Source organism: Triticum urartu, chromosome 2A, assembly GCF_056163025.1.
Source record: "Triticum urartu cultivar PI428250 chromosome 2A, HENAU_Tu73, whole genome shotgun sequence".
Lineage (NCBI taxonomy): Eukaryota > Viridiplantae > Streptophyta > Magnoliopsida > Poales > Poaceae > Triticum > Triticum urartu.
Window position 1 is genome coordinate 755,156,531 of NC_141874.1, and position 24,941 is coordinate 755,181,471.

Genomic DNA, 24,941 nt, shown 5'->3' on the forward strand with positions numbered 1-24,941 from the left:
GCATACATTAGCCCCCAAGTGTCAAGTATCTTTACTTGTAAGGTGCTTGAGACTTTAATGTTACCTTATAATTCTTACCATAACCTGGTGTTAATGCAGGCTGCCATAAGTCAGTTTGAATCAGAGCTTGCGGTCCTGAAGAGTCGTCTGAAAACTGAAGAACTTGAGACACAGAAGGCTAACTCCAAATTTGAATTCAGTGTCTCTGAAAATGAGAAACTAAAGAAGAAGTTTGAGTCGGAGAAGAAAACTTGGGCTGATGAGAAGGCTTCCCTGGTGACTCGGGCCGAAACAGCCGAAGCATCTCTTGCAGAAGCAACAACCGAGCTGACCAACTTAAAACAGCAGATATCTCAAATGGTCTCAGCCATTATCGGTAAGTTATCGCGGACCAGATTTAAACATTATAGCCTCATAATGACTATTGCATTAATTACCTTTGGCTGACGATTATGCTTATGCCCATACAGGCCCCAGGAGTACCAATCTGAAGCAAAACATGCTGATCAAGCTTAAAGCAATTTACACTTTAGTAGAACAGCTATACGCCGGGTCACAACGCGCCTTGGTCGTTGTAGCGTTATCAACTCCACATCCCCGCCTTCTGCAAGTCGTGTTGAAGAGCCTCGCTTTTCTTCCTCAGCGGATCCAAGACTTAAGGCGGGCGTCCTCAAGAGCCGGGGCCGTGGCCGCATTGAGCCGGGCTAAAGCATGGCTCCCAGAACTAGACCCGGCCGTCCTTGCCCTTGGGTAACCAAGTCTAAAGGAAGACGGTACTGCATTTGATGACCATGATTTCACCGCCTGCGTCAGAGCCATACGTCCGGTGGCAACCCTTATTGGAAATGATACTGACCTTAGCAAGTATGCGCCGGCTTATGACAGCGAAAACCGGAGAATCCCACACGCTCCATATGATCAAATCAGCCTGATCCCTCCAATTCGTAAGCATACTTTTGCCCCTGAAGTGGACCCGACCAGTTTAATAGATGATGAAGCTGAGTTTGAAGCTTTAAGCGGCATTGACTGGGCCTCGTCAACTTTCTAGGACAAAACAGCCGATGGAGAAGCGGAGAAGGATAACCCGGAGCCCTCAAGCCCGCCGAAGGAGTGAATCGCCAGGTGTTTGGCCAAAAAACAATGCTTCATCTATTCTGACTCGGGGAGTCTTGTAATAGGGTAGAAAAAACTTCCCAATGCTCGTCATGCCTTCGTGCATGTTCTTATTGCTTAATATTTTCCGTAAGTCGCCATGGCTGTATATTTTTTCCTTGGCGTTTTAAATTTTGCTTGCCGTATCCTGCATAGGAAGTATTGATAACCCGGAACACAAACCAAAAGACTTATATGCAGGCTAGCATAATAGCATACCTGCGACCCTTTGATACTCATTCCGGCTCATATAATGTTCACCCGGCACATAACAACCCGGGGTGACGAATATTAAATCGGCAAGACAAAAACATCTCATAATGCTTTCCACAAGGTTACGGGATTATCAAAATACTTTGCAGGCTTCTGATTCGGATATGATTAGTAAACCGTTCCAAAGGGGTTAAGCTAAGATTCGGATACGATCATATAGCCCCCAGTGGCTTGGCGATGCCGATCAAGTGGGTATCGATAGCTATGTTCTCTTTGGTTCGAATACTACCTATGTTTGAACAGGAAGCCCCCAAGTGACCATAGGATTTGTTTAATGACGTTGATTCGTATACAATCCACGTCAGACCTAAAGGAGTTAAGCTGTGATTCAAATATGATCAAGAAGCCCCAAGTAGGTTTGGCAAGTATGCCGATCAAGTGGGTATCGACAGCTATGTTCTCTTTGGTTCCGATACGACCTATGTTTGAACAGGAAGCCCCCAAATGACCATGGCTAGATTCAGATATGATCATAAGCCGGACCAAAGGTAAAGCCGGATTCAGATATGATCCGGTCCCTATTGGTTGTTTCCACCACCTGTCAAAAAGACATATACACTTTTTTGAGGGTGAAAAAAAGACAGAGGTCCTGCTTTATTACTTTATATAATATGTACATTGTCAAAAAATATATACATCTAAAGAGCCTGTGGCTTAAGTATAGTAAGGCCGAAGATGGACTATATTCCACGGCCGGCGGGTCTCCTCCTCCGACTTACATGAGTCTTTGTGCTCTCGAATATCAATGAGGTAATATGACCCGTTATTCAGATTCTTGCTGACCACAAAGGGTCCTTCCCAAGGAGGGGATAGCTTGTGCATATCGAACTGATCCTGGATGAGCCGGAGCACTAAATCGCCTTCCTGAAATGTTTTGCTCCTGACCCGGCGGCTGTGATAACGACGGAGGTCTTGCTGGTAAATCGCCGAGCGGGCTATTGCCAAGTCTCGCTCCTCATCCAACAAGTCAAGTGCCTCTTGTCGAGCCTTTTCATTGTCAACCTCAACATAAGGCGCCACACGGGGTGAGTCGTGCCGGATATCACTTGGCAGAACTGCCTCTGCTCCATGCACCATGAAAAAAGGTGTGTAACCTGTGGATCTGTTAGGCGTAGTGTTGATGCTCCACAGCACAGAGGGCAACTCTTCCACCCAACAACCCGAAGTCCGCTGTAAAGGGACCAAGAGCCATGGTCTGATACCCCTTAAGATCTCCTGATTAGCTCTTTCTGCTTGACCATTGGATTGAGGATGAGCAACAGCCGAAACGTCAAGCCGGATATGTTCCCGTTGACAAAACTCTTTCATGGCACCCTTGGAGAGATTAGTGCCATTATCAGTTATGGTGCTATGTGGAAAACCAAAACGAAAGATCACCTTTTTGATGAACTGAACTGTTGTGGCCGCATCACACTGACTGACCGGCTCTGCCTCAATCCACTTTGTAAATTTATCCACTGCCACCAGGAGGTGTGTCTTTTTATCCTTAGACCTTTTGAAAGGTCCCACCATGTCAAGCCCCCAGACTGCAAACGGCCAAGTAATTGGAATCATCCTCAATCCTTGAGCCGGTATATGAGCTCGTCGTGAAAATTTTTGACATCCGTCACACTTGCTAACAAGATCTTCTGCATCAGCATGAGCCGTCAGCCAATAAAAACCATGACGGAAAGCCTTGGCCTCCAGAGATTTTGAACCGGCATGATGACCACAATCCCCTTCATGGATCTCTCGAAGTATCTCTTGACCCTCTGCAGGTGACACACAATGTTGGAACGCCCCTGTGACACTGAGGTGATGTAACTCGCCATTAACAATTGTCATGGATTTGGACCACCTGACAATTTGTCTCGCCAAGGTCTCATCCTCAGGCAGCTCTCCCTGGGTCATATAAGCCAAGTATGGCAATGTCGAATCCGGGATGACGTGAAGTGCGGCCACCAACTGTGCCTCCGGGTCTGGCACTGCAAGCTCTTCCTCTGTAGGTACTTTGACAGAAGGATTATGCAGAACGTCAAGAAAGGTGTTAGGCGGCACCGGCTTACGCTGAGAGCCCAACCGGCTTAAAGCATCAGCCGCCTCATTCTTCCTTCTATCAATATGCTCCACCTGATACCCTTTGAAGTACCCAGCTACAGCATCTACTTCACGGCGATAAGCCGCCATAAGGGGATCCTTAGAATCCCATGTGCCTGAGACCTGTTGAGACACGAGGTCTGAGTCACCCAAGCACCTTACCCGGCTTAAATTCATCTCCTTAGCCATCCGGAGACCATGGAGCAAGGCCTCGTATTCAGCTGCATTGTTAGTACAGGGAAACATGAGCCGGAGCACATAACGAAATTTGTCACCTCGAGGGGAAGTTAAGACAACTCCAGCCCCTGATCCTTCTAACTGCCTGGATCCACCAAAGTGAGTAGTCCAATACGTATTGTCCGGCTTTTCCTCGGGTGCCTGCAACTCTGTCCAATCATTGATAAAATCCACCAAGGCCTAAGACTTGATGGCAGTGGGGGCATATACTTCAGACCGTAAGGCCCAAGCTCAATGGCCCACTTGGCGATTCGTCCTGTGGCTTCCCTGTTCTGAATGATGTCTCCCAAAGGAGCTGAACTTACCACCGTTATAGGATGACTTTGAAAGTACTGCTTCAACTTCCGGTTTGCCATGAACACACCGTAAACAAGCTTTTCCCAATGTGGATACCTTTGTTTAGACTCAATGAGTACCTCGCTGATGTAGTAAACCGGCCGTTGAACCGGATGCTCCTTACCTGCCTCCTTACGCTCCACCACGATGGCAACACTAACGGCCCGTGAGTTAGCAGCCACATATAGTAATAGCGGCTCTTTATCAATGGGAGCTGCAAGAACCGGTGGCTCAGATAACTGTCTCTTTAAATCTTCAAAGGCAGTGTTAGCAGCATCGCTCCAGACAAAAGTGTCTGTTTTCTTCATCATCTGATATAGTGGTAAGGCCTTCTCCCCTAACCGGCTTATGAACCGGCTTAAAGCAGCAACCCGTCCTGCCAGGCGCTGAACATCATTGATACATACCGGCTTAGCCAGAGAGGTAATCGCTGTGATCTTCTCCGGATTAGCTTCAATGCCTCTATTTGACACCAGAAAACCCAAGAGCTTACCTGCAGGTACACCAAACACACACTTGGCCGGGTTAAGCATCATCTTATAAACCCGGAGATTGTCAAAGGTCTCTCTCAAGTCGTATATTAAAGTTTCCTTTTCTCTGGACTTCACCATGATGTCATCCACATAAGCATGAACATTGCGCCTGATTTGATCGTGCAAACAGTTCTGCACACATCGCTGATAAGTTGCCTGGGCACTCTTGAGCCCAAATGGCATAGATACATAACAGAAGGCCCCAAACGGAGTGATAAAAGCTGTCTTCTCCTGGTCCTTAACTGCCATCTTGATCTGATGATAACCAGAGTAAGCATCCAAAAAGCACAAACGCTCACAACCAGCCGTAGCATCAATGATTTGATCAATACGGGGGAGAGCAAAGGGATCAGCCAGACAAGCCTTGTTTAAGTCCGTGTAATCCACACACATCCGCCAAGTGCCGTTCTTCTTGAGCACCAGCACCGGGTTAGCCAGCCACTCCGGATGAAAAACTTCAACAATAAACCCGGCCGCTAAGAGCCGGGCCACTTCTTCCCCAATAGCTGTCTGTCTCTCTTCGTTGAATCACCAGAGAAACTGCCTGACCGGCTTATACTTCGGATCAATATTGAGAGTGTGCTTAGCGAGTTCCCTCGGTACACCCGGCATGTCAGAAGGTTTCCATGCAAAGATGTCCCGGTTCTCACGGATGAACTCGATGAGCGCGCTTTCCTATTTAGGATCCAAATTGGCACTGATACTGAACTGTTTAGAGGCGTCTCCCGGGGTGAAGTCAACAAGTTTTGTCTCAGCGGCCGATTTAAACTTCAACGCCGGGTCATGCTCAGTAGTTGGTTTCTTGAGGGAGGTCATATCTGCCGGGTCAACATTGTCTTGATAAAATTTGAGCTCCTCCGCGGCACAGGCCGTCTCAGCGTAAGCCACGTCGCCTTCTTCACATTCCAAAGCCACCTTTCGACTCCCATGCACGGTGATGGTGCCCTTGTAACCTGGCATCTTGAGCTGTAAGTAAACATAACACGGCCGTGCCATGAATTTAGCATAAGCCGGTCGCCCAAATAGAGCGTGATATGGACTCCTGATTTTGACCACCTCAAACGTCAGCTTCTCAGCCCTGGAATCATACTCATCTCCAAAGGCCACCTCTAATTCAATCTTACCAACTGGGTAAGCCGACTTGCCTGGAACCAGCCCGTGGAAAATAGTGTTGGATGTTCTCAGATTCTTCTCATTCAACCCCATACGCTGGAATGTCTCATAATAGAGTATATTGATGCTGCTACCTCCGTCCATGAGTACCTTAGTGAACTTATATTCACCAACCTGAGGTGCTACCACCAAGGCTAACTGACCCAGATTATCAACGTGTGGAGGGTGATCCTCTCTGCTCCAAATGATGGGTTGCTCTGACCATCTCAAATAACGAGGAACTGCCGGCTCAACCGAATTTAGAGCCTTCTTACGAACCTTCTGGTCACGTTTGCATAAGCTAGTGGTAAACACATGGTACTGCCCACCGCTCAACTGTTTCGGTTGGCTCTGGTAACCCGACTGCTGCTGCTGCTGTCCTCCCTGACCAGATTGCTGCTGATTATTTCCACCCGGCTGTCCCTGAAAACCGGAATTTGAACCGCCGCTTGGACCATGAAAGCCGCTAGCCCCTGAACCGCCGCTAGGTCCGTGACTACCATCAAAGGTATTGGAATTTTTAAACGCCTTCATGATCGCACAATCCTTCCACAGGTGTGTAGCGGGGTGCTCCCGGGTGCCGTGTTTCGGGCAGGGCTCATTGAGTAGCTGCTGAAGAGTTGGGCCTGACCCGCCGGATCGAGGCCACTTACCCTTACGTCTCTAATTGTTACCCTGTGTACTAGCGTTGGCCACAAGCTCCGGGCTACCGTCCGCCTTACGCTTATTGCCGCTTTGATTCCCCGGGTTGTGCTGTTGACCCTTTCCATTACCGTTCCTCCTTCCCTTCCCTGTCTTCTCATCGTCAGACGTGGGGTCCTTGGTACTATCAGAATCGGCATATTTTACTAAAGCCGCCATCAGCATTCCCATATCACTGCAATCACGCTTAAGGCGCCCCAATTTCTGCCTCAGCGGTTCAAAGTTGCAATTTTTCTCCAGCATGAGGACAGCAGAGCCGGCATCCATCTTATCAGATGAATGAATTATCTCCTTGACTCGGCGTACCCAATGGGTGGTGGATTCACCCTCCCCCTGCTTACAATTCGTCAAGTCCACGATTGACATAGATTGCTTACAGGTGTCCTTGAAGTTTTGGATGACACGGGCTTTTAACTCCTCCCACGAACCAATGGAATTAGGTGGTAAAACTTTTAACCAAGACCGGGGCGTTCCATCTAACATCATGGTGAAGTATTTAGCCATTGCCGCGTCACTGACCTCCAACAGCTCCATGGCCATCTCATAACTCTCAATCCATGCTCCAGGCTGTAAGTCGGCCATGTAATTCGGCACCTTTCGAGGCCCCTTGAAGTCCTTGGGCAGGCGCACGTTGCGCAAAGCCGGTATCAAACAAGGAACTCCGCCGGTTCTGGTGGCTACTCCCATCTCAATAGAAGTCATTGGATACTCTGGGATATCCTGATGAGCCACCAGCTGAGCCGCCTGTTGAGCCGCCAGTTCGTTCTCCTGACGTACTCGATCTCGCACCGTGTTATAGCCACGGTGCTAGTCACGGCGTTGGGCGTTGCTTAATAAAGCTTCGGACTCCATGTGCCTGCTGTAACTCTGGCTCCGGTTCTGACGAGGCGGCGCTAACCAAGGCGGAGGGGTTGAATGAATCCTATCCCGGCTGTAAGAATAGGTCTCCTGCTGAGCCAGGGCCGTCTGGACAAGTTCCCTGATCCTCTGGGTCTCCACCGCTGTTGGATCATCACCGTCTACTGGAAGAGCCGCCAGACGTGCTGACGCTGCGATTAAATTCTCCATGGGGTTGGAAAAGTGATCCTCCGGTATCGGCACATAACGCGGCGGCGCTATGCTCATATGAGGAGGCGGCATCTCCCGACGCTGAGCTGGTCCTCCTGCTCCTGATGTCATAAACTGATTTGCATCGGGAGGGTTACTTGGGCCGGCTCCGGGTGTAGCAAAAAGAACCCTAGGGTCGTAATTCGGAGGTAACCGGGATTGGGTCTTCTGGTGTCTCCTCCTCATTACCTCATTGGACGCGTTTAAACTCATCGTGAGCTGGTAAGCCTCTGACTGCAACCACTGTGCCCGGGCGTCGAGAGCCGCCCGCTCCGTAGCTAGTCTAGTATCCTCAGCTGCTAAGGCCTCCTTGGCCTGGGCTATCTCCTCACGTACCCGTGCTACCTCCGCGTCATGCTCATCTTTATTCGCAGGGATAACCGTGGCGGTTAACAGGGCCGTAAGCTTGTCCATGAGGTCTATCAGCACTTGAGCCGGCGGGCGCACAGGGCCTTCTGCCCCGCCCGCTCCTAACCCGACAATAATTGCAGCCGCGGCTGTTGAGTCTTGTCCGGGTTGAGTCCCAGCCATAAAGACTCCTGCCCAATTTGGCGACTCACAGGGGTCCGGAATACTGAAGCCATCGGAACAGCCCCCGAGCACCCCATCTTGATCTTGATACAGAGAATCTGTTGAACCAGTGGACGAATCACCATCAGAGTGGACGGCCGTCTCACTACCATCTTCGGGTCCTCTAGAAAGCTCTTCTCCGTGGACGCAGCCCACAAAGACACGCTTCATGCCGCATTGAGCTCGGGCGGGTTTCGCACGCTGAGCCGTCTCGACGAGGTCGGTGCAGATGTCCGGCTCAGGCCCCGGCTCACCAATCCGGCCGATGAAGACGTGGATCCCTCCGAAGGGGACCCGGTACCAGTACTCAATTGAGCCGGCATCGGGGCCCCAGCCTTCGTCGTTGATGTAGATCTTGCCGCGACGACTCTTGGTCATCCGGCCTACTACGTATCCCTTGAGCCCTTCGAAGCTGCCCTTCAAGAACTCAAATCCACCGTGCGCTGGCCCCACGGTGGGTGCCAACTGTCGTGGAATTGTCACGTCAGATGTCCTCGTGAAAGGACTTAGTTGTGGAGCCATCGCAGCTAGGAAGCTTGAAGGGGTTAATCGGGACAAAGGACACGAGGGGTTTTATACTAGTTCGGCCACCTTACGGTGAAGGTAAGGCCTACGTCTAGTTGGGTTGGTATTGATGTTTTGATGACCAGGGAGCGAGATATGCTATGCCTGGCTCTCGATGAGTTGTTTTCTGCCCTAAATCGCCCGCAGGTCGTCCCCTTATATACACGGGTTGACGCCCTGCGGCTTACAGAGTCCTGGCCGGCTTATACACAATGTCCGGCTCGGTGACTAGTTAAGTCTACCTTATGATACAAGTATATTACTATGGCGGTTTACTACAGCGGGCCTTAAGTCGCCTGTGGGCCTTAAGCTCTTTATGAAACGCCATCTTCATACTTTAGTCTTGGGCTTCTCTCTGGTGAATCTTCGTTGCGTAACACGGCCCCTCTTGGGCGGCTTACACAAATAGTTATATCCCCAACACTCTGGCTTACAAGTTTTCCAATGCAGGACAAATTGTCTATTGCAAAAAGGGATTATTATATGGCTGAGCTATTGGATAACCCATGCCGGTTTATATCGCGATCCAGTCCGCGTCAACTCGTCAGGACCATGCGAATTACCCAATAACGTGTGCACAAGCCGCCGTCCCCCGCAATCCGGTCTACATCAGCATACGGCTGATTTCCCCCGTTTGCACCGGCTTACAATGCCGCGGCCGACTCATCTGTCCGAGCTGCCTCTGATGCTGCAGTCGTTCTTGTCGTCCGTCTTTCGCGGCCTAGTCTACATCAACATACCGGGCCGCACCTGTCTGCATGAGCTATTTATTGAGTATGAACAAGTCACAGCTTGGGTATCCCGGTTTTTCTTTTAACAAAATGGAGGCAAATTATCATATACTATCAACCGCCGTCTGCACTGGGTGGTTCAATGGGCAGAGGCACAAGTCGCCGCCACTACAGTTTTGGTTAACTTCAAATCACCAGTTGGAAGGAACCATTGGCCGAGTTGCTGACACGGCTCATGCGGGATCATTTATAACTCGCCGCAGTCACCTCAACCTTCTGTGGATTCACATCGTGCTATGAACACCAATGATATACAAGTTATGCCGGTTTATACACGGTCAAATATGGAGAGTCTCAAGCCAACTCCTCTAGTCACCTTGAGACTCGGGGACTACAATGATATGACTCAGCAAATGTTGCCGGTTTTTAGTAAAGTCAAGAACCTCATGAAGTTGGAGGGAAAGATAACCCGGTCCCGCAGGCTACTGCCCTATTGTTGAAAAATTTGAAGGCCAGCAGAAAATATTTCTGGCTTAGAAAGTATATGACAGTTACAAAATCTGGTTCAATGAAGAAGTTCCAGGTCATCAGAAAGGATCCGGTTTACAATCCGGTTCAAGGGAAATCTATTCTCCCACAAAGCTCTGAAGCGCTTAAATCCGGTTTAAACATGTCCGGTTCAAAAAGGAATTAACTTCTCGCAAGTTCGAGTTGAAAGGCCGTCAGAAAATTTCCGGCTAAAAATGAAGATTCCGGTTTGCAATCCGGTTTAAGGGAAATCTGTTCTCCCACAAAGCTTTGAAGCTCTCAATATCCGGTTCAAAATCCCGGTTCAAGAAGGATTTATCTCTTGCAAAAAGTTAAAGGGTGCCAAAGAGGACCTGCTGCCATGATGCGCGGTTCAAACATGGGTATCATGCCTTACTGCCTTATCATATTATTGATCACTTGGGGGCTTGGTCGTATCCGAACCATAGCTACACCTCTTGATCGGCGCAATGCCACAACATCACTTGGGGGCTTGGTCGTATCCGAACCATAGTCACACCTCTTGATCGGCTCAAAGCCAAATCAATCCGGGGCCAAAGAGAGTGCTGTAAAACAACAACTCAAACATAGGCACCCACTGAGCACAGCTCAAAATGTTACTTGGGGATTCTTTTCTGTCGAAATAAACAAAGAATCTACATTTGTAATAGGCTATCAAGCCATGGCTTGGAAGCCTGGTGTATACACCTAAAACCCCGGGTTAGCCTGCCTATTTAAGTAAGTCACTCCGCCCAGGTAAACCTGGTATGACCCTTCGAACTTTGACAAGTTACTCCAAAAAAGGACCCTGAACTTGCCAAGTTAAAACGATGATTGGTTAAGATTGAGAACCATCTTAAAAGGCTTTGTGAAATGGCTTAACTCAGTGGCCTGGCAGCCCATGAAAAGCCTCGAATTTGGGGCCTGGCAGCCCGTGAAAAGCCTCGACTACAGGTTTTCATCTACTTTTATTTGCTAAGTTTTTTCACCTTTGATGAGATTTATGATCTTTTTGATAAACCGGTGTTCATTAAACTGGTTCGGCTTTCAACTACAAGTTGTCAGTATATGATCAGTCATAATCCGGAGATTATCAACCCGGTCTGGTTTTGACTACAAGTCGCCGGTATTATATATGGTTAATCCAGTCTTTATCACAACCCAGTACGGTTTTATCATAACCTGGCACAATATGGAAGGAGTTATCAGTACTCAAAATTTGGGCTATTACCCTCACTACGAAAAGTTGGTAAACCAACGATGTGATTCAATGTCACAGGTATGATATATTTCATATTTCATTATTCTTAAGTGCAGCCTTGGTTATAAACATGGGTTATATGTTAGGCATTATGACCCGTCTGGCGGTAAACCGGCAGGACACTTTAAACTTGTTGTATGCAGAAACAGGTTGAATAAAGCATGATTATAAATCATCAGCGTTTAATAAACCGGCCTGGCTTTCGACTATATGTCGCCAGTATGATGATAAATTATCTGGTGTTTATTAAACCGGCCTGGCTTTAAGACGATAAGTCGCCAGTATATGATGAGAAATTATCCGGTGTTATTAAACCGGCCTGGCTTTGGACTATAAGTCGATAGTATATATTTGGATTGCGCCATTGGAATCATGCGCTTATAAATCATTGGGTTATATTATTCCAATAGCCAAACTTGGCTGAATTTTCATTATGATATTGAATGAATAAGGTTTTCATACTGGATTATATTATCTTGAAAAGCCAACATGGCTGGATTTTATTATGGTTATTAATAACCGGTATTATTGAGGTTTTCAAAGTCTCTTTAGCGCAATGGCTATTATTTTATTAAACGATATGATTTATTCTACAATGGAAGGAATAGTCCCGAGTCGCTGCAGGCTTACGACCCGGCACTTGGGGGCTACATTATTCATGTTGAGATTACATCAAATATGCAAGTCTCATGTCGTTGCAAGCATGCACCATGACACTTGGGGGCTAATGCAAAGTCATTTTTTGCTCACCTTATTGAAGATCCGACTCATCAGATTGTAATGAGCCAGCCCTTGGGGGCTACCAATTGCTCCTGTCAAAATTAATGTATATATCAAGTTCCATCTCAGTATTACCTTCATGAGCCGGCCCTTGGGGGCTACACGTTGCTGTTCAAGTCTACATGATCATATCTACAAAGTCTCTGCTCATTATTGCATAATGATCCGGCCCTTGGGGGCTACACTGGTTGAAGTTTTTTGAGCATCAGGCAATTACAAGTCCCAGGTTGCTGCAGGCATGACAACCCGGCACTTGGGGGCTACATAATATAGAATATTCAATTTTTACTAGTGACTGGGATGAACAACATGGATTTATTCAAAAGTGGCAGTATTTATATTGCAGCAAGTCTTAAGCCATCACTTTGTTCTGCTCAAGACTTGGGGGCTACAGGTAATATGGATATAAGGGAGAAAAATCTTCAAATTCTCAGTTCTGAGCAAACCAGATTGACCTGGTGTCTGCAACAATTATGACCCGGCGTCGGTAACAATTATGACTCGGTGCCATCCATATTTACAAACCGGTAATTTTGGTAATATTAAACCGGCATGTTTTACTTCTTCAAAATGGTTGAATATGAGATGAGTATTTCAAGACCAATATTTCTTAAGCCGGCGCTTTGGAAGCCGACTCAAGTGGATTATTCGTCACAATATTTCTCTGTGAGAAACCAATGTCAGCAAATTGAGTATGAAGCTGGCTTATTGACCTGGATTTTCTAGAAGAAGGAACTGACAAGGACTTAAGGCTGATCAGATGCCAGCTTACAAGAATATTTAACCCGGAGTGCAACCTGTCAAATTCGTTCTTCTGTTTATGTTGCAGGATCAGTTTAACATGGATAAATCCAAATTAAACTGGGGGCTAATGTCGGGGATATACCCCGCAGTATAGACCTTCGGATGTATGACCCGGCTGAAGTTTGGCGATTCACTGGTGACCCGCTTGGACCTGGCGGTTTACGATTCATTGGTAATCCGGCAGGCGGGTCAGAGGAGAGACAAAGACCTGGTGTCCCAACGGGCGGTTTATGAAAGGCCGGCTCATGTTATGGTGGGCCGGTTTAAGAGGAAGACATAAGGAATATTCTCCTACAAAGGAAGCAAGACTAGGACTCCACTTGTAATAGAGTAATCCTATTCCAACTAGGACTAGTCATGTAATCCGCCCCTTCAACATATATAAGGAGGGGCAGGGCTCCCGTAAGAGGGTCAAGCAAGAAGAAACAATCTCTAGGGCTAGACACAAAGAGCCGGTTTACCGGCGACTCTCTGGTGATCATAATGAGACCTAGCCTCAAACAGCATGTAGGGTTGTTACCGGATGATGTTTACCGGCGCCCGAAGCTGTCTAAATCCTTGTCTTGTGTTGCGTCTCTCGATTCCGCTCAACCCCTCCCAAGATACCACATAGATGCGTTGGCCTCGCGACTAAGTCCTGACACTAAGGACATCTATCGCGACAAATCCACGGCAGGGTTGCTTCCGAGTGGCTGACCTATGGGCCCGAGAAATCTTATCATACCCCGCAACAAACGCTCGCACGATACATGGCAAAAAAGGCAACACGGATATCGAGGCGCCCCTGTCTACTCGCTCCGTTTATTGCGGCACGCCCCGTCCCGCGCGCTTCTCCAAAATTTTGAATCCCATGAGATCCGGGAACTGCAGAGCAATCAATCGCACAGAAGATTTCACACTCTAATTCACTCGAAGATGACCCGCATAATTCACTCGACGACCTCTGAATTGATAAAGGTGACTGAGACGAGGGTGAAGCTTCAGCGTGATTTCCAGACTCCAATGAAATGCCTCCGAAGCATGGAATCGAGTCGGAACCAACTTCAACCCTTCTTCACTCGGACCTCAATCCATTCGGAGGCTAATGACGATGACATGTACCTAGGGTAGGGTCATAGGCCTGACCTAGATGCCCTACCCAAGGACACTGCCCTAGAGTCAAGGATATTCAAAGTACAAGAGAAGATACCAACTGTAATCACCTTGGAGTGCAATCCACTCGACCAGCTATCCCACTCGGATACCCCAATTCCACTCGACAAAGATAGAGTCAATCGGCCATATGAAGAATCACTCGGAATACAGAAGATCTAAATCCACCCCAGGATGGCAACAGGCAGGCATTTACTCCGTAGTCTTAAAGGCCATTAATAGTCATTTATAGCGGGCGTTACCAGTAACGCCCCTGTATTAACTTACATGGAACCCTGTGTAACCAAGGTCTGGAGGGGCCTAGCGCACTCTATATAAGCCACCCCCTCCTCTGGCACAAGGGTTCGCACCCCCTGTAACTACCACGCATAATCCAGTCAACAAGCCTCCGAGCACCGAGACGTAGGGTTGTTACCTCCTCCGAGAGGGGCCTGAACTCGTAAACCCGCGTGTACAACATCGCCGTAGCTAGGGCCTTGCCTCCTCATACGTACCCTACACTCTTACTGTCAGACTCACTCCCACGACACTTATCACCTTTCATATTTGGTTGGAATATGGTATTGAAGGTAATATCGACATCTGGGTCGATATCACTAGTAGAAAAGGGGGCAATGGCCCAGGCCAGTTCAGCCCATTAGTCCCGGTTCAATCCAGAACTGGGACCAATGGAGCTATTTGCCCTGGTTCGTGAGCCCAGGGAGCCGGCCGGGTCACGTGGGCCATTGGTCCCGGTTCGTCTGGACCTTTTGGTCCCGGTTGGTGGGACGAACCGGGACCAATGGGCCTGGCTCCTGGCCCACCACTATTGGTCCCGGTTGGTGGCATGAACCGGGACCAAAGGATTCCCTTTAGTCCCGGTTCATGCCACCAACCGGGACTAATGGTGCTGCCTATATATAGCCCCTCGCGCAAGAGTAGAGCACACTGCTCTGTTTTTTCTGGCCGAGGGGGAGAGGGCTTGGTGGTGCTCTAGCTCACCTCCTATGCACACAAGGTGTTCGATGGAATGCCCGAGCCACACTACTTAAGGTTTCTCCTCTCCAAGCTTGACGGCCAAGCTCCATTTTCCTCAATATTTATCTAGGTTTAGCGGTCCGTCACGCCCCGTCCCCGTCTTCATCGCCGTCGATCACCCACGCCGATCTCATCGCCGGCACCACCGTGGTGAGCCTCTTGTTGTTATCTTCTTTCTGAAAGGAAAAAATATTCTTACTTGTATGTTTAGATAGATACTTGTATTATTTTCTTACTTTTATTATTGCATCTTATATAGTGCGATGGTTTTGGTATCCGCCCCCATCGGCCCTCGTCCTGTCTATGATTCGTATGTGGTATATATTATCTTTTCATAACTATTGGTTCATTTATTGTTTATGAAAATTATGCCGACCAACGTGACATAGATTTTATTTATCTAGGAGGCTGTTGAACCGGAAATTCCAACCGACCCTATTGTCGAGAGGTTAAATTTAGTTGAAGAAGAAAACAATTTCTTGAAGGAAAAAATAAAAAACTTGAGGAGGAGAAGATGATATTGGAGTTGCATGTTGCAGATGTCGTCGATGATCACAAGATCAAGATGGATGCAATGCGCTTGAAGATTAGAAAGATTAGAAAATATGCCATTCATACCGAGTCTTGGTATCATTATGCCATTGGATCAGTTGTTACCTTGGTTGCGATTATGATCGCATTTGTTTTCGCATTGAAATGTTTTACATAGTTTCAATGTATGGTTTAATTAATTTAGATGCTCTGTAGAGCTTTATGTTGTTAGATGAGAACTATGTATGTACTTTGGTTTTTATGTGATGATGAACTTCTATTAATTTGGTCACTTAATTATCTATTCATGATGTTCTATAATGATTTTTGACACACTTAATTATATATAATGCATGCAGATAAACCGACAATGGATGTACGGTGACAGACACACCTCCGAGTACACTAAGGGCGTGCATGATTTTCTCGAAGTGGCTGAGGCAAACAAGCAGAATGGTTTTATGTGTTGTCCATGCCCTATATGTGGGAATATGAAGTCTTACTCTGACCGGAAAATCCTTCACACCCACCTACTTTACAAGGGTTTCATGCCACACTATAATGTTTGGACGAGGCACGGATAAATAGGGGTTATGATGGAAGACGGCGAAGAAGAAGAGTACGATGACAACTATGTGCCCCCTGAATACGGTGATGCTACTGAACATCAAGAGGAAACAGACGATGTGCACGATGGTGCTGCAACGAGCAAAGCTGCTGAAGATCAAGAGGAACCAGACGATGTGCCCGATGATGATGATCTCCGCCGGGTCATTGTCGATGCAAGGACGCAATGCGAAAGTCAAAAGGAGAAGCTGAAGTTCGATCGCATGTTAGAGGATCACAAAAAAGGGTTGTACCCCAATTGCGAAGATGGCAACACAAAGCTCGGTACCGTACTGGAATTGCTGCAGTGGAAGGCAGAGAATGCTGTGCCTGATAAAGAATTTGAGAAGCTACTGAAAATAATGAAGAAGAAGCTTCCAAAGGATAACGAATTGCCCGACAGTACATATGCAGCAAAGAAGGTCGTATGCCCTCTAGGATTGGAGGTGGAGAAGATACATGCATGCCCTAATGACTACATCCTCTACCGCGGTGCATACAAGGATCTGAACGCATGCCCGGTATGCGGTGCATTGCGGTATAAGATCAGACGAGATGACCCTGGTGATGTTGACGGCGAGCCTACCAGGAAGAGGGTTCCTGCGAAGGTGATGTGGTATGCTCCTATAATACCATGGTTGAAACGTCTGTTCAGAAACGGAGAGCATGCCAAGTTGATGCGATGGCACAGTGAGGACCGTAAGAAAGACGGGAAGTTGAGAGCACCCACTGACGGGTCACAGTGGAGAAAAATCGAGAGAAAGTACTGGGATGAGTTTGCAAAGGACCCAAGGAACGTATGGTTTGCTTTAAGCGCGGATGGCATTAATCCTTCCGGGGAGCAGAGCAGCAATCACAGCACCTGGCCCGTGACTCTATGTATGTATAACCTTCCTCCTTGGATGTGCATGAAGCGGAAGTTCATTATGATGCCATTTCTCATCCAAGGCCCTAAGCAACCCGGCAACGACATTGATGTGTACCTAAGGCCATTAGTTGAAGAACTTTTACAGCTGTGGAATGGAAACGGTGTACGTACGTGGGATGAGCACAAAAAGGAGGAATTTCACCTAAAGGCGTTGCTGTTCGTGACTATCAACGATTGGCCTGCTCTCAGTAACCTTTCAGGACGGACAAACAAGCGATACCACGCATGCATGCACTATTTACTTGACACCGATAGTATATACCTGGGAAGCTGCAGGAAGAATGTGTACCTGGGCCATCGTCGATTTCTTAAGACCAACCATCAATGTCGAAAGAAAGGCAAGCATTCCAAAGGCGAGGCAGATCACCGGAAGAAGCCCACTATGCGTACCGGTGATCACGTACTTGCTATGGTCAATGATTTACACGTAATCTTTGGAAAGGGTCCCGGCGGACTAGCTGTTCCGAATGACGCTGACAATCACGCACCCGTGTGGAAGAAGAAATCTATATTTTGGGACCTACCCTACTGGAAAGACCAAGAGGTCCGCTCTTCGATCGACGTGATGCACGTGACGAAGAACCTTTGCGTGAACCTGCTAGGCTTCTTGGGCGTGTATGGGAAGACAAAAGATACACCTGAGGCACGGGAGGACCCGCAACGCTTGCACGAAAAATAGGGCATGCCTCCGAAGAAGTATGAAGGTCCTGCCAGCTACGCTCTTACGAAAGAAGAGAAAGAAATCTTCTTTGAATGCCTGCTCAGTATGAAGGTCCCGACTGGCTTCTCGTCGAATATAAAGGGAATAATAAATATGCCAGAGAAAAAGTTCCAGAACCTAAAGTCTCATGACTGCCACGTGATTATGACGCAACTGCTTCCGGTTGCATTGAGGTGGCTTCTACCGGAAAACGTCCGATTAGCCATTGTGAAGCTATGTGCATTCCTCAATGCAATATCTCAGAAGGTGATCGATCCAGAAATCGTACCAACGCTAAAGAGTGATGTGGCGCAATGTCTTGTCAGTTTCGAGCTAGTGTTCCCACCATCCTTCTTCAGTATCATGACGCACGTCCTAGTTCATCTAGTCGACGAGATTGTCATTCTGGGGCCCGTATTTCTACACAATATGTACCCCTTTGAGAGGTTCATGGGAGTCCTAAAGAAATATGTTCGTAACCGCGCTAGGCTAGAAGGAAGCATCTCCATGGGCCATCAAACAGAGGATGTCATCGGGTTTTGTCTTGACTTCATTCCTGGCCTTAAGAAGATAGGTCTCCCTAAATCGCGGTATGAGGGGAGACTGACTGGAAAAGGCATGCTTGGAAGGGACTCAATAATATGCAGGGACGGATATTCTTGGTCTCAAGCACACTACACAGTTCTACAGAACTCTACCTTGGTGACCCCGTATGTCGATGAACACAAGAATAGTCCGCGCTCCAAACACCCGGAGCAGTGCGACAACTGGATTACATGTGAACACATCAGGACTTTCAGCAGTTGGTTGGAAACAGTCTCAGAGGTGACAGCACTGTTTGTGATGAGCTGTACTTGTTGTCCAGGGGACCATCTTTGACTGTAATGATTTGGAAAGGATACGAGATAAATGGGAATACATTTTACACGATTGACCAAGATCAAAAGAGCACCAACCAAAACAGCGGTGTCCGCTTTGATGCAGCAACCGACAGGGGAAAGGACACATATTATGGTTACATAGTAGACATATGGGAACTTGACTACGGAGTAGATTTTATGGACCCTTTGTTTAAGTGCAAGTGGGTCAATCTGTCAGGAGGCGGGGTACAGGTAGACCCAAAGTGCGGAATGACAACAGTGGATTTGAAAAATCTTGGATACACTGACGAACCGTTCGTCCTAGCCAATGATGTGGCACAGGTTATCTATGTGAAGGACATGTCTACCAGACCGAGGAAAAGAAAAGATAAGGAAGCGAATACATCATACGATGAGCCAAAGCGCCACATAGTTCTTTCAGGAAAAAAGGACATCCTGGGAGTGGAGGGCAAGACAGACATGTCTGAAGAGTATGAAAAGTTTCATGAAATTCCTCCCTTCAAAGTCAAGGCTGACCAAGGCATCCAGATAAACGATGAAGATTATCCATGGTTACGGCGCAATAAGCAAATGACACAAGCGAAGAAAAAATGAAGACTTTCTCCCGCAACTATTATGATGATGCCATGCCAACTTTGTAACAGACGAGTATGATACCATTGTCCGTTTTGTACATGCACATGCTATGCCAACTTTTTTAGAGTTCATTTGAAAACTATGAATTTCAAAGAATTTAAATTTTAACTATTCAAATTTGAAAACTAATGGCACAAACAGAAAGTCTAAAACTAATGGCACTAACAGAAAGTTTATAATTTTGTTGACCTAAAAGCAAAAAGAATTAAAAAATAAAGCAAAAAACCAAAAGAAAATAATTAATGCAGAAAACAAAACAAAAAACTGGAAAAAATTAAAAATAGCAACTAAGTATTTTATTGTAAGTAGAAACAAAATAAAATGAATAAAGCAACAAAGAAAACAAAAAAAGTGTTTTCAAATTTGAAAACAAATGGCACTAAGAGAAAGTTTATAATTTTTCTAAAACTAAAAGCAAAAATAATTAAAAAATAAAGCAAAAAACAAAAGAAAATAAATAATGCAGAAAACAAAACAAAAAAACTGGAAAAAAATAAAAATAGCAACAATAAGTATTTTGTTGTAAGTAGAAATAAAATAAAATGAATAAAGGAACAAAGAAAACAAAAAAATGTTTTCAAATTTGAAAACTAATGGCACTAACAGAAAGTTTATAATTTTTCTAAAACTAAAAGCAAAAAGAATTAAAAAATAAAGCAAAAAACAAAAGAAAATAAATAATGCAGAAAACAAAACAAAAAAACTGGAAGAAAAATAAATATAGCAACAATAAGTATTTTGTTGTAAATAGAAACAAAATAAACTAAATAAAGCAACAAATCAAACAAAAAAACAAAAAAAGTGCCACCTACTGGGCCCCCACGGCCTGAATACGACTAGAAACCCTACCATGGGCCAAGATTCAGGCCCGCAGGAGGCCCAGTAGGCCCACAGGCACAGATTGCAGGGTTTGGCCCGAAAGCCTGCTTAAGAGAGGAGCTCGAGAGGAAAGGCGCACCGCACCTTATAAACAGGTGCGCCTCCCTCTCAACTAGCGAGGTGGGACTAAATATTTGGTTCGGGGCAGCACAGGCCTTTGGTCCCGGTTGGTGGCACCAACCGGGGCTAAACGGGTGGCCTTTGGTCCCGGCTGGTGGCACCAACCGGGACTAAAGGGGGTCATTAGTCCTGGTTTGTGATGCGAACCGGGACCAATGCTCAGTGTATATAAGCAACACTTGTGAAAATTTTCAGTTTCATCGCGCATTTGCCCCCCGACGACGCCGCGGACCTCCTCGACGCTGCCAGGCTGCCCCGCCGCCGTCGCCGTCGCCCGTGCCCCCGAGCCCACGCCGACGCCGTCCGTCGCCCTTGAGCCAACGCAGTCGCCGGCCGCGCCCCTGCGCCACGCCCCGACGCCGTCCCGCCCCGCCCCGGCGCCGTCGCCGCCCTCGACGCCATCTGCCCCGACGACGGCGCCGCTCCCCGCGCCCCGACGCCGCCCACCGTGCCCCGCCGCCCCCCTGTGACCACCTGCCCTGCCCTGCCCTGCCCGCGCCCCTGCCCTGCCCTGACAGCGCCACCGCTGCCGCCCCGCCCCTGTTTTTTTGTTTAATTTTTTTTCATATATATATATATATATATATATATATATATATAATGTATGTGTATGTATGTGGCTATATGTTTTTGTTCATATGTTGCAATATGTTTTTTTTATTTTTATTAGTTTATTTTTTTGTTCATATGTGATGTATATGTGTATGTGGCTATAATGTATATGTGTATGTGATGTATGTGATGTTTTTTTTGGTTCATTGAAAGTTTTTTGTTCATATATAGAAAGTTACAATTTTAGAAAAGTTTTATATATGCAAAAGTTACAATTTTAGAAAAAGAAGGATAGGAAAGAAGAAAATATAAGAAGAGGAAAGAAAGAAGAAGAGGAGAGGAAAAGAAGAGGAGAAATAAGTAAGAAGAAGAAAAAAGAAGAAAAAGAGAGGAGAAGAAGAAGCGAATAGTGGAGAGGAAGAGAAAATAGAATATTCTATTTTCGAATATTCTATTTTCTCTTCTTCTCCACTATTCCTTTCTTCTTCTCCTCTTTTTTTTCTTCTTTTTTTTCTTTGATCTTCTCCTCTAGATATTCCTTTCTTCTTCTCCTCTTTTTTGTTCTTCTTCTTCTTAATTTTTATCGGGAACGAGGGTGTCGAGGATCGCCGAGGTGTCGAGGGTCAGGAACTAGGTTAGAGGGTCGAGGGTCGTTAAGGGGTCAAGGGTCGAGGGTTTCAGGGTCGAGGGTTCGAGGGTTCTATAGGGTCGAGGGATCGAGGGTCGAGGGTTCCAGGGTCGTCGAGGGTTCCAGGGGTCGAGAGAGGTTTCCTAGTGTCAAAGTATTGAAGAAATCCATGGCTTCATCATTAGCCGGAAGTAACCAGGGCATGATGGTACGAAGTCCTCCAAAGTTATTCTCGGATGGAGTCCCGGATAGGATAATTTGCCTTTTTGTACGAATTTCAGCAAAGGCCTTCCAAATAACGATATTTGGAAGGTTCTTGCTGAACTTTGTACCAAAAAGCGAATTATCCTATCTGGGACTCCGTTCCAAAATAACTTTAGAGAGCTTCGTACCATCATGCACCTGTTACTTTCGTCTAATGTTGAAGACATGGTTTTGTTGAATCCTTTGACACTAGGCAACCTCCCGACCGCTCGGCGATCCTCGACCCCTTGACCCTCGACCGCTCGGCGATCCTCGACCCCTTGACCCTCGACCCCTCGGCGATCCTCGACCCCTTGATAAAAAAAGAAGAGGAAGAAGAAGAAAAAAAAAGAGGAGAAGAAAGAATAGAGGTCTTTCTTCTCCTCTTTTTTTTCTTCTTCTTCCTCTTTTTTTTATCGGGAACGAGGGTCGTCGAGGGTCGCCGAGCGGTAGAGGAAACCTTAATTAAATAGCAAGTATCGTCAGTGTGAGATACATGTGGCCGTCGGTGTCGGACACTACATCCACGTCACTTGTGGGACATATATGTAGTGCCGTCGTTGTTGTTGTCGATATACCCCCTCCCGATAGCTTCAACACGTGGGGGGGGGGGGTCGATATTACCCCCTCCTTGAAGCGTTCTCGAGGCCACCCCCTAACCCTTGAAGCGTTGTCGAGGCCACCCGAAACCCTAGAGAAGCAGCGTCGAGGCCACTAATTAATATGATTCCTTATTGTGATTACCTAGCTAGTTCTACGTTTGCCACTAATATATCCATATCTGTCATGTTTGAATAATAATTGCCATGTTGTATATATTTGTAGAAACTATGGACACCCCGCCCCGAGACGAAGCACAAGAAGCGTTGTTGAGGCACATAATCGCAGAAGGAAGTGATGCCATCAACTCGATGATGTTTCTCAAGGACACCGATGGTCTGGAAGGAGAGGGTGAAGAAGCAGCTGGCTATGCTTATGATGGCTCCGATGACCCAATGCCAGTGGAAGAAGGAGAGGGTGAAGAAGTAGACCGTGAGGACTGCTCCGGTGATCACCCAACTGAGTCCGGCCAGGTATATATATTAGTTAAGCCTGTGCTGACTAGCTAATTGATGCATTCATTGTTTTGGTATGTACACATATTAATTAATTAACTCTCGTCTTTCTTCCTTTTTCTAGCCCTCCAGATCGAGCACAACTTCGGTAAAGAGACGAGGCCCGAAGAAAAAGTTGAGCTCGGATGAAAGGTTTGAGATCATAGAAATCGCGCGCAACGGCCAACCGATTGAACCCATCCGGACAAACAAAGCATTTGTTGCTCAGTGCCGGGTTCTGGTTACGGACAAGATCCCGATCAGCATCCAGCAATGGTATAAGCCTAAGAACGAAGAGCCTGAGGTGTCTTATGTCAATGATCTGCAGAAAAATAATCTTTGGACTGAGCTGAAGTCAAATTTCACCCTACCGCCAGAGGATGATCGGAAGAAGCCAGTTATAGAGCCATTAATCAAGTCTTTTGCTCTTAAGAAGATGGCAGAGCTATTCAGGCATTGGAAGAAAGACCTGAATAAGTTTGTCGATAAAAAAGAGACACCAGAATTCAAGGGCAAATATGAGAAGATCAGAGATGACTGGCCCGCATTTGTGGCCCACAGGACATTGGAAAAGAGAAAAAAGATGTCGGCGACAAACAAGCAAAATGCTGCGAAGAAGAAGCTTCACCATCGCACGGGGTCAGGTGGCTACCTCATAGCCCGTCCTAAGTGGGCCAAGGCTGAGAATGATCTGCTTGATAAAGGGATCGAACCAGAGACAATGAACTGGCCAGACCGTTGCTGGACTTGGTTCTTCGGGGCTGGCGGAACCTTGGACCCTGTATCAGGGAAGTGCATTTGGACGGACGAGCAATTGGACATACCAGTCAAGAGGCTAAAGCAATATATTGAAGCAGCGCAACAAGGGAAGTTCGTTCCAGACAGGGAAAAGGACGAGCTCACGATGGCCCTCGGGAATCCTGAGCACCCTGGACGGACACGAGGCACGCTAGGCTCCCTTTCGTGGAAGGCTGGATTTCCGGACGCAGGGGGTTACAAAACCCATGAGAGGAGGAAGTAACTGGAGCAGAGCCAAATGCAGGCCCTGCACGAAAGGGTAATGGGGCTAGAGGAACGAGAAGAGGAACGAGAAGCAGCAGATCATAGCAAACGACCTGCCGAAGCTTCCCCCGAAGCTACCCCGCCATCTCAGCAGAGAAGCAGCGCGGCTTCCACCGAGCTGCTTCAGCCGGAGCATGCCTTGACGGCTCCTGCCAGCTATCCCGTGGATGATATCACGGAGTCTCAAAATTGCCACCTTATGGCGCAATGGAGCAATTTGAAGGTCAAGGCGGCTGTTGGCTCTGTTTATCCTACTAAACCCGACTCAACTTTTCACTGCCGGCCGATTCCAGAAGGATATGCTAAGGTGATGGTGGATGAAATAACGGAGGGATTTGAGGACCTCCGGCTTGACCACCCTACCGGTGAAGGGGAGTATCGGCTGGGTTCTGCTCTGAAGACTCCATGCCTATGGCGGAAGGATCTCATCAACCTTCCGAACTGGACGCCTCCGCCTCCTCCTCCTCCTCTGGCGAGTCAGGGCACTCTGCCTCCTCCACCGCCTCCTCCTCCGGCGAGTGACGATCAGGGCACTCGGCCGGCTCCTTCTCCGGCGCGTGGCAGCACTCCGCCTCCTTCTCCGCCTGCACCGGCGCACCCGAGCAGCCAGCCTACTCCTTCTCCGCCTCGTCAGCAAGGGCGGAAGAGACCCGCCGCCGCTCCGACTGCTCCGGCACGTCGTAGTCCTTCTCCTCCGCCTCGTAAGCAAGGAAAGAAGACATCCGCTCCGTCTGCTCTGCCGGCATCTAGCAGTACAGCCAAAGGCGGGAGGAGATACAGATTCGGTCCTTCTCTGAAGAATCCAGAGAAGTTACCGTACGAGAGGACCGACGAGGAAAACGTGAAGATCGCGCAGACCGAAGTTACCGTACGAGAGGACCGAAGTTACCGTATGTGGAAGAAGAAATCTATGTTTTGGGACCTACCCTACTGGAAAGACCTAGAGGCCCGCTCTTCAATCGACGTGATGCACGTGATGAAGAACCTTTGCGTGAACCTGCTAGGATTCTTGGGCGTGTATGGAAAGACAAAAGATACACCTGAGGCACGGGAGGACCCGCAACGCTTGCACGAAAAATAGGGCATGCCTCCGAAGAAGTATGAAG